The sequence below is a fragment of the Lepidochelys kempii genome, chromosome 2 (assembly GCF_965140285.1).
Source record: "Lepidochelys kempii isolate rLepKem1 chromosome 2, rLepKem1.hap1, whole genome shotgun sequence".
NCBI classification, from domain to species: Eukaryota; Metazoa; Chordata; order Testudines; family Cheloniidae; genus Lepidochelys; species Lepidochelys kempii.
Genome location: NC_136381.1, coordinates 87,194,387 through 87,207,925, shown reverse-complemented (window position 1 = coordinate 87,207,925; position 13,539 = coordinate 87,194,387).

Here is a 13,539-nt window from a genome sequence, read left to right as displayed (position 1 = left end):
AAGTAATCTGCTACCTTCCTAAACCACTTGCAAATTCCATCCCCTGTCACACTGGCCCAACTGCACTGCTTATACCCTGCCCCTCCATACCTACCTGCATGGGAGAGGAGCATTTGGGTCTCTGGAAGCTTCTCTCCACCTTGCACTGCCAGGTGTGTAACCCCTGCAGGGAGGGAGTGTCATATTTCCTAACCTCAGTATGCAGGTATGTAGTGCAAGGAACAATCTTATCTTATATTCACTGTACCACTAAAATACCACTGAGACCATGAAAATGCATTCAAAAGGGTTGCAACATTGCAATTAGAGCTGTGTAAAACAGATCTTTTAAAGTGGTCATAGGCAAATACATACCATTGTCATTGGTAAAAAACCTTCCCGCACTTCCCACCATCAATAAACTGACAAATTTGTTCTGGGGAACAAGTAACATTTTTATATATTTATCTCAAGCAAACGTTCTGAATTGTCTTCGAGAAAGTTTGACATTTTCTGCAGAGAAAACCATTTATCCCCTATCAAAAATGACTTTTGGTTTTGTAGAAAAAGTTTAATGAGGCTTCACAAGGTTTAGCTTTATTGAAAATTGGCAGAAATACATTTTCCATTTGCTTTCACGTCTTCGCAATTTTTTTTTGCCCATCTCTGATTGCACAATTAAAGATAAAATGTCTACATTTATAATCAAGGCTCAACCTCTGAGTCAGCATGACTAAAGTATACCACATTAGCTGCTTAGTAGCTTTTTATACTTTGCTATGAATTTGCTGTGGTTGTTGCTTTTTATTTAAGCTTTGAGGAACAGAAGATACATGAAAGCTCCAAGAGACAATGTCAAAACTGATTAGATGCAGTGTCATCTCACCGCCCCTAATTTTAGGCATGTGATGAAGCTTTTTCTGCTAATGCAAAACCAACAGAGGACCACAGCAAAATACATTTGAGGAATTATGTTCAATAAAAAGAGACTTGAGACATTCAACAATATGGGATTCATGGTAACTTTTTCAGTAAATGCATGGCTAAGTGTGCAATACCACAGAACCTTTGTTGGGTTCTCAGTAGTACTTCTATACTGTGATTTCGGCTTGAGCTAAGGATGGTTTGGGGCTTGAACTAAGAAGTGGTGCTCTTCCACCATCACTAAAAAAAATAAGTGTGTGTATACCTATAAATATATGCTCAGTTACTGGTTTACTGGCTGCCCCAGCATGGGGATTGAAGTGGGGTAGGAGACGGGCAAAGGGAGCCCATTTTCTCACTCTTCTGCAACGGTACTTTGTAACATAAATATCATTACATTATGTGTGTGCGTTTATTTTCTTATATGAGTATTCATTTAGGTCCCAATTCAGCAAGTTACCCAAACACATGCCTAACTCTGAGCATGTGAGTGGAATCAGTGAACAGTCTTATTTCAAGACAATCATAAAAAAAGTTAGGCTCATATTTAAATACCTGGCTGAATCAGGAGTGTGAGGTCCAATACAATGCCCAGTGAAATAAATGGAAAGACTCGTTGATAGCAATGCGCTTTGGGTCAGGCCCACATATATTAGATAATGTTATGTTATTTGTGCTACAAATTGTTGTACAAAGAGAAGCAATTTTGTGATATTATCAGAGCACTGGGGACAGTCTGTACCTCTGTGTTCAGCCAGAAACTGTAATTTCTGAAGAATTAGAACAACAACTTGAGAATTAAAAGGATTTTGATTTTGTTTCACTTTGGTTAACAATGCAGCCATAGAAACAAAGAGTTATCCAGGGGTGAAAGGGCATCAGCATTCTAATAGACAATACTCTAACAATGACATTTTGACAGATGTTAAATAAGGTTATAGGCAACAAGGTTTCTGTCAAACAACTGTCCAAGTTTAAAGGACTTCTTTGAAGCTGAAGAAAATTGAAAGGCTCTCTTTCAACGAGCATCAGTGAATTTGTGTAGAAGGGTAATATTTGACAGCACAGGGAACAGGTTTACAAGCTCTCTCAAAAGGGCTGTGATTGAAAAATAGCATTGTCTCTAAATTGATCATAAAGAGATATAAATTGGTATAGTAATAAAGGATTCTGATACCCCAAACATTATTAGATAGACCTATTTTTATAAAGACAGCTCTTAATGAAATTCACCAACTCTCTTTAAATGAAAGCTTTTAACTAATCATTGTGTGTGTATATATATATATATTAGGGCTGTCAAGTGATTAAAAAAATTAATCACAATTAATCGCGCAGTTAAACATTAATAGAATACCATTTATTTAAATATTTTTGGATGTTTTCTACATTTTCAAATATATTGATTTCAGTTACAACACAGAATACAAAGTAAACAGTGCTTACTTTATATTTATTTTTTATTACAAATATCTGCACTGTAAATCTCCTGTAAATGTAAACAAACTTGAGTGATTGGCTGAATGAGAAGTAGAACTGAGTGGACTTGTGGGCTCTAAAGTTTTACATTGTTTTGTTTTTGAATGGGGTTTTTTTGTATATAATTCTACGTTTGTAAATTCAACTTTCATGATAAAGAGATTTCACTACAGTACTTGTATAAGGTGAATTGAAAAATACCATTTCTTTTATCATTTTTACAGTGAAAATATTTGTAATCAATAATAATAATAATATAAAGTGAGCACTGTGCACTTTGTATTCTGTGTTGTAATTGAAATCAATATATTTAAAAATGTAGAAAAACATCCAAAGATATTTAATAAATTTCAGTTGGTATTCTACTGATTAAAATGGCTGTTAATCACAATTAATTGTTTTAATCACGATTAATATTTGTGTTAATTGCATGAGTTAACTGTGATTAATCAACACAGCCCTAATATATATAAACTCTTTGGTCCAGTTATGACGGAAATTTTATTGTTGGTTTGAACTAAGGTATAGTTCCTGAAAATATGAAATATGCTAATATTTCAGTTAAGGAAGGATAAGAAAAACTCTAATTCCTACCTGCCTGTGATGGGTTGCAACTCACCATACTATCACCTCCTCCTGGTTTTCTTGCAGATCAGCTCCACAGGTTGGTGTCTTGACTGCCGTCACTTCTGCTACAGGAAGCATGTCACTCCAAGGGACTATGGTGTCCTCTTCTGGACACAGTCTTCCGGCTGTGCCACACTCCATGTTCCCACCCTTCCAGGGGAACTGCAGTCCTCTATCCACCAACTTCCCTCAGTGGCAACTGCAGCCAATTGTCTGGCCACTTCCTCAGTGGTGAGGAGGGGGGATCCAAGCCCACCCACTACTCCAGGTCCTGGCCCAGGGACCCTGTAGATAACAGGCGCGTGCTGTATCCCCTTCAACCTCTCAGTACCTTTTCCTGGGCCAGTTCCTGGCAGCCTCTGGCAGCTTCCAGCACTCTCTTCTCTTTTGCCTCATGGCCACTGCCTGAAAATTCCTGCAACCAACCCAGAGCCATCTTTAGTTTTCCCCCAATTGCTGCTAGCAGCACTGCACTGCCCAGGGTGCTGGCACTCCTTCCTCCCGCTAGGAGCCTGATCTTTCCACCTTGGGCTCCAGGCAGCTATTGAAGCCACTTTGCCCTGCAGCCCTTCTTCTATGGGCCAGCCCAGCCCTGATCGGCTGCTTCTTGCAGCCCCTCTCTAATTGGCTGCCTCTTGTACAGCCTCCCTATGGCCCCCTCTAATTGGCTAGTGTGCGGCTGGCAACCCACCATACTACCTCTCTTTAATTGAACATTAAAATATTGTGTAAAGCACTAGTTTTGGAGATTTGCTCCCTAATTTAATACACAGCGGCCAATTGTCTTTATTTAAAAAGGTACTTCTTCAATAACAGGAGAGCCCTTAATATTCTGCCATTTTGTCTGATCAAATAACATGTCGTTCTTTCCCCTGATGCAGAAAGATCTTTAGATGGGGCAGAACAAAGGTGTTTCCTACAAGTTTTTCTTTTTGGGGGTGTCATAAATATAAAGGGAAGGGTAAACCCCTTTGAAATCCCTCCTGGCCAGGGGAAAGCTCCTCTCACCTGTAAAGGGTTAAGAAGCTAAAGGTAACCTCGCTGACACCTGACCAAAATGACCAATGAGGAGACAAGATACTTTCAAAAGCTGGGAGGAGGGAGAGAAACAAAGGGTCTGGGTCTGTCTGTAGTCGTCTTGGCCGGGGACAGAACAGGAATGGAGTCTTAGAACTTTTAGTAAGTAATCTAGCTAGGTATGTGTTAGATTATGATTTCTTTAAATGGCTGAGAAAAGAATTGTGCTGAATAGAATAACTATTTCTGTCTGTGTATCTTTTTTGTAACTTAAGGTTTTGCCTAGAGGGGTTCTCTATGGTTTTGAATCTAATTACCCTGTAAGATATCTACCATCCTGATTTTACAGGGGGGATTTCTTTATTTCTATTTACTTCTATTTTTTATTAAAAGTCTTCTTGTAAAACACTGAATGCTTTTTCATTGTTCTCAGATCCAAGGGTTTGGGTTTGTGGTCACCTATGCAAATTGGTGAGGCTTTTTATCCAACATTTCCCAGGAAAGGGGGGGTGCAAGTGTTGGGAGGATTGTTCATTGTTCTTAAGATCCAAGGGTCTGGGTCTGTAGTCACCTAGACAAATTGGTGAGGCTTTTTACCAAACCTTGTCCAGGAAGTGGGGTGCAAGGTTTTGGGAAGTATTTTGGGGGGAAGGACGCGTCCAAACAGCTCTTCCCCAGTAACCAGTATTAGTTTGGTGGTGGTAGCGGCCTGTCCAAGGTGTAATATTTTGTACCTTGGGGAAGTTTTGACCTAAGCTGGTAAAGATAAGCTTAGGAGGTTTTTCATGCAGGTCCCCACATCTGTACCCTAGAGTTCAGAGTGGGGGAGGAACCTTGACATGGTGGCACAGTGGTGGGATTAACCTGAAATCATTTTGAGATCCAGTTGAGATTTTTTGAACTAGAAATACAGATTTTAAAAAGGAATTTTTAGGAAGTCCAGAAGGCAGCTTTGAAACTGAAAGCAGCTTGGTTTCTCTCTGCTTTGTGGCCAAGCAGAGACAAAAGGGGATTATCTTGGGAATTGCAGGTTTTCTTTGCCTGGAGGCAGGGTACTTAACTCCTGCAGGGAAATTCACAGTCTTCCAACCCAGAGGTTTTTTTTTTTTTTCTTTTCTTCCTAAAAGTAAATAGGGGGTGTGTGCTCTACCCATTTGCCTGGAGACAAAAGTGGCAGGGTTTTTTTTAGGATTTTGATTTTTTTTTTGTTTTACAAGGAGCACAGGTTTGAAAAGAAATTTTTTTTTCTTTGGGCTGGGTAAGCAGGTTTCCAAGTAGTTGGAGGTTTTTTGCTTTAATTTGGGCCCAGAGCAGAGACAAGGGAATTGTCTTTTTCTGTAGGCTGACAATCACTATCAGAGAATAGGTATTCTATTCCAGCACAGCAAAATTTTACAGCCAAGTTTTGTTTGTTTATTTCTAAACCTCGGGTGTAAAGTTAGTTAAAAACAGAGAGGTTAGAATGGCCAAATCCTCAGCTCGACTACAGCTGGAATTAGCCAAATTTCAGGCTGAGGAAAAACAAAGGGAACATGAAAGACAGATAGAACTCATGCGGCTGAAGGAGGAGGAGAAGGAAAAAGAGAGGAAGCATGTGGAGGAGATGGAGAGGATAAAGGCCCGGCAGAATATACCAACAAACCCTAGCAATCCTTCTCCAGGTACCACTTCCCATCCCAGAAAGTTCCCCACCTACAAGGCAGGTGATGATACTGAGGCCTTCTTAGAAAACTTCGAAAGGGCCTGCCTTGGGTACAACATCTCTACTGACCAATACATGGTAGAGCTGAGGCCGCAGCTCAGTGGACCCTTAGCTGAGGTGGCAGCTGAAATGCCTAAAGAACACATGAACAAGTATGAACTGTTTAAATCCAAGGCGAGAGTCAGAATGGGGATAACACCCGAGCAGTCTCGTCGGAGGTTCAGAGCCCTAAGGTGGAAACCAGACATGTCATTTACCCGACATGCCTACCACATTGTAAAACATTGGGATGCCTGGATATCAGGAGCAAGTGTTGAATCTCCAGTAAATTTGCCCTTCCTAATGCAAATGGAACAATTCTTAGAGGGTGTTCCTGAGGAAATAGAAAGATACATCCTAGATGGGAAACCCAAAACTGTAATTGAGGCAGGAGAGATTGGAGCCAGATGGGTGGAGGTGGCAGAGAAGAAGAAAACTGGTCGCAGTTGGAGCGGAGACCAGAAGGGACCACCCCAGACCACACCCTATTACCGGGGGCCGCCCAAAGCCCCACCTACCTCCCAAAGAACCCTCCAGACCCCTTATCGTCCCACCACCCCGTTCTCCAGCAACCCTCCTCGCCCCAGTGACCCGTCAGCTGGACGATGTTTTAAGTGTAACGAGCTGGGGCATGTAAAGGCCAACTGCCCCAAGAACCCCAACAGATTACAGTTCATTGCACCGGAATCACACCAGAGGTCCACAGGCCCAGATACCTCCCAGATACCCTTGGAGCGGAGGGAAACTGTGAGTGTGGGTGGGAAGAAGGTCACCGCGTGGAGGGACACCGGAGCACAAGTGTCAGCTATCCATGCTTCCTTAGTGGACCCCAATTTAATCAACCCAGAGATCCAAGTGACGATTCAACCCTTCAAGTCCAACTCTTTCAATTTGCCTACAGCCAAGTTGCCTGTCCAGTACAAGGGCTGGTCAGGAATGTGGACTTTTGCAGTCTATGATGATTATCCCATCCCCATGCTGTTGGGGGAAGACTTGGCCAATCATGTGAAGCAGGCCAAGAGGGTGGGAATGGTCACCCGCAACCAGGCTAAACAAGCCGTGAGGCCTAGCTCTGTTCCGGAAACTTCTATCAGGACCCAGTCAGAGGTGATGGACCTGGACCCCAGGCCAATGTCTGCAACAGCAGTAGTGGATCCAGTCCCAGAGACCCAGATGGAACCAGTCCCAGAACCGGAACCAGCCAAACAACCAACACCAGACCCCGTGTCAGCACTGAATCCAGTACTTGCAACCTCAACACCAGAGGGCCCCACCGAACCTGAACTGGCAGCAGCCGATAACCCTACACAAGAGGCTCAGCCGGAGCCTGAATCCCAACATAGTGCACCAGCGGAGAGCGGTTCACAGTCAACAGAAACAGCTCCATCCCCTATATCGCTTCCAGAGGGACCAAGCCTAGGTCCACAATCCCATGAGGAACTGATGTCTCCAGCATCAAGGGAACAGTTCCAGACCGAACAGGAAGCAGATGAAAGCCTCCAGAGAGCTTGGACGGCGGCACGGAGCAACCCACCGCCTCTCAGCTCTTCTAATCGATCCAGAGAATTAAAGGTTTGTCAGTTTACAGCCCAGGGAGGAGACGACGCTGAGTGGCCTGAAGGTGTCTACTACGAAGGGAAATGTGCTGGTGGTGTGGAAGAGGTGAACCTCTCCATGACCCTTGGGCGTATGCAGCGACAGCAGATCCAGGAGCTGTGCACTAGCTACGCGCCAACGTTCTCAGCCACCCCAGGACTGACTGAACGGGCATACCACTCCATTGACACAGGTAATGCTCACCCAATTAGGGTCCAACCTTACCGGGTGTCTCCTCAAGCTAAAACTGCTATAGAACGGGAGATCCAGGATATGTTACAGATGGGTGTAATCCGCCCCTCTGAAAGTGCATGGGCATCTCCAGTGGTTCTAGTTCCCAAACCAGATGGGGAAATACGTTTTTGCGTGGACTACCGTAAGCTAAATGCTGTAACTCGCCCAGACAACTATCCCATGCCACGCACAGATGAACTATTAGAGAAACTGGGAAGGGCCCAGTTCATCTCTACCTTGGACTTAACCAAGGGGTACTGGCAGGTACCGCTAGATGAATCTGCCAAGGAAAGGTCAGCCTTCATCACACATCTCGGGCTGTATGAATTTAATGTACTCCCTTTCGGGCTGCGAAATGCACCCGCCACTTTCCAAAGACTTGTAGATGGTCTCCTAGCGGGATTAGGAGAATATGCAGTCGCCTACCTTGACGATGTGGCCATATTTTCGGATTCCTGGGCAGACCACCTGGAACATCTACAAAAAGTCCTTGAGCGCATAAGGGAGGCAGGACTAACTGTTAAGGCTAAGAAGTGTCAAATAGGCCTAAACAGAGTGACTTACCTTGGACACCAGGTGGGTCAAGGAACTATCAGCCCCCTACAGGCCAAAGTGGATGCTATCCAAAAGTGGCCTGTCCCAAAGTCAAAGAAACAGGTTCAATCCTTCTTAGGCTTGGCCGGTTATTACAGACGATTTGTACCGCACTACAGCCAAATCGCTGCCCCACTGACAGACCTAACCAAAAAGAAACAGCCAAATGCTATTCAGTGGACCGGAAAGTGTCAGAAGGCCTTTAACAAGCTTAAAGCGACACTCATGTCTGACCCTGTACTAAGGGCCCCAGACTTTGACAAACCGTTCCTAGTAACCACAGATGCATCCGAGCGTGGTGTGGGAGCAGTTTTAATGCAGAAAGGACCTGATCAAGAATTCCACCCTGTAGTGTTTCTCAGCAAAAAACTGTCTGAGAGGGAAAGCAACTGGTCAGTCACTGAAAAAGAATGTTATGCCATTGTCTACGCTCTGGAAAAGCTACGCCCATATGTTTGGGGACGGCGTTTCCACCTGCAAACCGACCATGCTGCACTAAAGTGGCTTCACACCGTCAAAGAAACTAACAAAAAACTTCTTCGGTGGAGTTTAGCTCTCCAAGATTTTGATTTCGACATCCAACACATCTCAGGAGCTTCTAACAAAGTGGCTGATGCACTCTCCCGTGAAAGTTTCCCAGAATCAACCGGTTAAAATCGTCCTTGAGATGTGGAAAATATTGTTAGTCTTTATGTACTTGGTAGTATATTTAGAGATGCATGTGTCTTATTAACTCTGTTTTCCTAGAGCTCCAGGAAGAAATCCCAGCCAGTGTTTCACCCTAGCTGAGATTTGGGGGGCGTGTCATAAATATAAAGGGAAGGGTAAACCCCTTTGAAATCCCTCCTGGCCAGGGGAAAGCTCCTCTCACCTGTAAAGGGTTAAGAAGCTAAAGGTAACCTCGCTGGCACCTGACCAAAATGACCAATGAGGAGACAAGATACTTTCAAAAGCTGGGAGGAGGGAGAGAAACAAAGGGTCTGGGTCTGTCTGTAGTCGTCTTGGCTGGGGACAGAACAGGAATGGAGTCTTAGAACTTTTAGTAAGTAATCTAGCTAGGTATGTGTTAGATTATGATTTCTTTAAATGGCTGAGAAAAGAATTGTGCTGAATAGAATAACTATTTCTGTCTGTGTATCTTTTTTGTAACTTAAGGTTTTGCCTAGAGGGGTTCTCTATGGTTTTGAATCTAATTACCCTGTAAGATATCTACCATCCTGATTTTACAGGGGGGATTTCTTTATTTCTATTTACTTCTATTTTTTATTAAAAGTCTTCTTGTGAAACACTGAATGCTTTTTCATTGTTCTCAGATCCAAGGGTTTGGGTTTGTGGTCACCTATGCAAATTGGTGAGGCTTTTTATCCAACATTTCCCAGGAAAGGGGGGGTGCAAGTGTTGGGAGGATTGTTCATTGTTCTTAAGATCCAAGGGTCTGGGTCTGTAGTCACCTAGACAAATTGGTGAGGCTTTTTACCAAACCTTGTCCAGGAAGTGGGGTGCAAGGTTTTGGGAAGTATTTTGGGGGGAAGGACGCGTCCAAACAGCTCTTCCCCAGTAACCAGTATTAGTTTGGTGGTGGTAGCGGCCTGTCCAAGGTGTAATATTTTGTACCTTGGGGAAGTTTTGACCTAAGCTGGTAAAGATAAGCTTAGGAGGTTTTTCATGCAGGTCCCCACATCTGTACCCTAGAGTTCAGAGTGGGGGAGGAACCTTGACAGGGGGTGAGGGAGAGAGGAGAGGTATACAATAATTGACTGAAGTGCCTAGGCCTATTCTTACAAAGACTGCTAAGAGATTGTTAAATGGATCTGAATCACTGGCCTTTTGAATTCTACAGAGGTACCACCAAGTAGTGTTGCCTGTTTGCTATTTCTGTGGAAGCATTTATCCAAATAGTTCAAAATACTATGACATCCCAGATATTCAAACAGGCCATATTGAGCATAAAATTGCTCAGTATAAGAAGAATATGATTTATTTTTGGCTCCTCAATTCTATAATTTTTTTTGCCAAACTTAATAGAAATCTGTGATTTATTAGGTTCAGTCTCAAGGTTTAAAATAAACTGATACACTCTTAGCATCATAGGGTTAGAAGGGACCGCAAGAGTAATCAAATCTAACCCCCTGCCAAGATGCAGGATTTGTTGGGTCTAAACCGTCCAAGACACATGGCAACCCAGCCTCCTTTTCAAAACCTCTAGTGAAGAAGCTTCTCCCGACGCAATCTGTTCCATTGTCCTACTGTTCTTACAGTTAGGAAGTTTTTGCTGAAATGTAATCTAAATCCGCTATGCACTAGTTTGAACCCACTGCCTCTTGTCCTGACTTCTGTGGCAAGAGAGAACAACTTTTCTCCATCTTTTTTTGTGGCAGCCTTTCAAGTCTTTCTTAATTATACTACTATTATCCAAAATGGCTCTATGTTCAGAATTATTTCCTTATAAGTGACAAACATTTTATTCAATATTTAGTCATTAAAATCTCAGATAGGAGCCAGAACTTATTCAAACATCACACATATTCCGCAGCTAGATACAGTAATTTAGAAAATGGATAATTGAAAAATGCTCATATTTTCCTGGGTGGCTCAAATTAATACTCTGAAAATGCATAGTCCGCCTACTCTAAATTATTTGTTTGATATTCTCCCAGTAGCATGCTCTTCTTTATTCCTCAAGAGACTTCAAAATATTCCTCTAATTTTATTCAGGCTGATAGGATAAAATTTAACAGCATTTTGTTACAGAAAGATAGTTGGGATTAACCATATCCCACTTCTCCTATTACTTTTATTAGCCTAATTTAAAGTTCTTTCTTGGTTCCATGTTTATCCTCAGGAATATGTGTTGGAAATTGAAGTTTTTTGTATGTATCCTAAGGAATGGTATTCCAAATTATTTCTCTGACAACCAATTTTCCACTCAGCTCAGGCTACACAATTAAGATATTAAGATATGTGTTAAGATAGCTACATATGTTGGATGGGATGGGCTTTCCCTCCCCCCCTAACATAACACATTTTTTATCTTCCCAATACATTTAGAAAGTTTTAATATCTGGGCTAAAAACTGAATGACTCAAATATCCCAGCTAATCTACTCTAATAAAATCTTCACACTCAGACAATGATTTATGACATGTAAATTTAACTGCTCACCCAAATGGCAATATATTCTACTCAGGAAATACATTGTGCAAAATAATAATAAAGCATTATTACATTATCTTGGTAAACTGGAGATGCTTTTTCAGATAAATAGTGCTAAAGGCTTGTTGGCTAAAATATAAGTGGCTTATTAGTGAACAAAACCAAAATGGTTCAAACTGGGTCCTGGGAAAGAGATACTAATATATGTGCTCCCATATTTTGCTTTAAATTGTGTAAATATATGAATACACTTTCAAGTCCTATTTCTGAGTACCAAGTGTAATTCTGGATAGCTAACATAGGGATATATGTCAACTGGGTTCTACTCAAAATGAACACCTTGGAGGCACCGTGGGCAGCCGGGTTGTAAGTGATGTTTATTGTAGGGTGGAACTGCACAAATATTAAAGGGGTTTGTTTGCTTTGCAGAATGACAAATCAATCTAATTAAGAATAAGTCTTTGGCATTATCTCCTGCTCTAGCATTTCTAGGAGCAGATTATATTATTTCTAATAATCAAAACATACTGTTTTGCTTTTAGGGTTTGGTCATTTGAGGCACTGACCACCCTCAGTTTCCATTATGGTGAATGCTTTTGCAGTCAGTCAGGAGATGAAAGTGCTTAGCACCTCCCAGAATCTGGCCGTGTCTTATTAACTGCTCAGATTAACAGTTAACTGGAGAGAAACACTGGACAGATGGCTCGTCAGAACTGGGAAGTTTCAGCCATGGAAAAATGTCTAGCCTAAGAACTGATATATACAACTAATATTATGTTTGGAAACTGAACTACCCTTCATCACATATATAGTATTGAAAAAAAGTGGATTGGCAAGCCTCTCTCTTTATCAAATGTCTCTTCATAATGAAATTGTACTGCTTTTTTTTAGTCCATTTATTTCTTTTTTATATTTAAATAAACATTCAAAAATACTTTGCCTTTGACCCATATGACCTGCTTTTTGCCTTGATGTACTGTGTTCTTTGGAGACGTGGTTTACATTATTCATGGGAAATCTTATGAGAGGCAGTAACAAGGAGGAAATTTCACTCAGCTTTTCCTTCTGATGATTCCTCCTAAGTCCCTCTTCTCCCTAAGTGTAAGGAGAAAGGCAGAGCTTACATGGACAAACCCTGGGGCTCACTTACAAGCCCTGTGGATCCCCCAGGGTTCTGGGCCATCCATGTGAGGTCCTGAGTCTCTGCACAAGTTCTAGGTCTCTGGTATGGATACGATCCAGGCATGTGCACACACATACGCACACAGAGTCCCTGGCAGCATGGCTCCAATGCAATCATGTTAATAGGGCTTCCACAGTAGGCAGGGATCCTCAGGATCTCTCTTGTGAATCCTACAGTTTGGAGGCCACAGAAATATGTTACAGCCCCAGGTTATATAGTTTTTCCTTCCTGAGCTCTAGAACATTGCTTGGGAGGATAATATACATTCCCTAGCCTCATGGCTATCTTGCCTCCTCCTGTCCAATCCTGCCTACTGCTCACGTCTTCCCTGGTCAGAGATCCTGGACAAAAGTCCAGACCCTCTGCAGAGCTTAGGGGAAGGAAAGCTGCTCCTGTGGAAGCAATTTAGCCCTCATTCTTTGCAGGAGGGGGCAAGCTATGCGCAGAGAGTCTCTTTTGCACATGTTTTTCATTGATAGGATTGAGCCTATAACGCTTTATAATCTCCCCATTACTAAAAATTAAACTTTTCAGGCAGTGGGTACAGATTTTTAAAGATTTTTTAAAATGCAGATCAGTGTTTCTGAAAATCCCACTAGGTGCCAATCTCCATCTTTAGGTGCCTAAATATCTTTTTAAATCTGACCCTACGCAACTAGCTTAATAGGTGGACCATTACATTCTGTAAACAGTGGACTTTAAAAATACCATGTATCTGCATGCATGCATGTTGTGTGTATATTTCTAATGTGTCAATATAGCTGTTTAGCATGAACTGAGAGAGAATCAGAACATGGAAGAATCATAAAAAGCTGACGTGGTTCAAGATGAGCCAAGAAAACTCTAAGCAGCTGTGAGAGTTAAAAAAACAAGCAAGAGTTGCCAGGGGAGCTTTAAGGCATGGCTGATCTGTGTAAAAATACCCTTTTCTTTTAAAGTTGGCTAACTTTTATTGATTTCAGGGCAGGCAGATGAAATGTAATACCCACATAATTAGTGAAGTATCAGACAT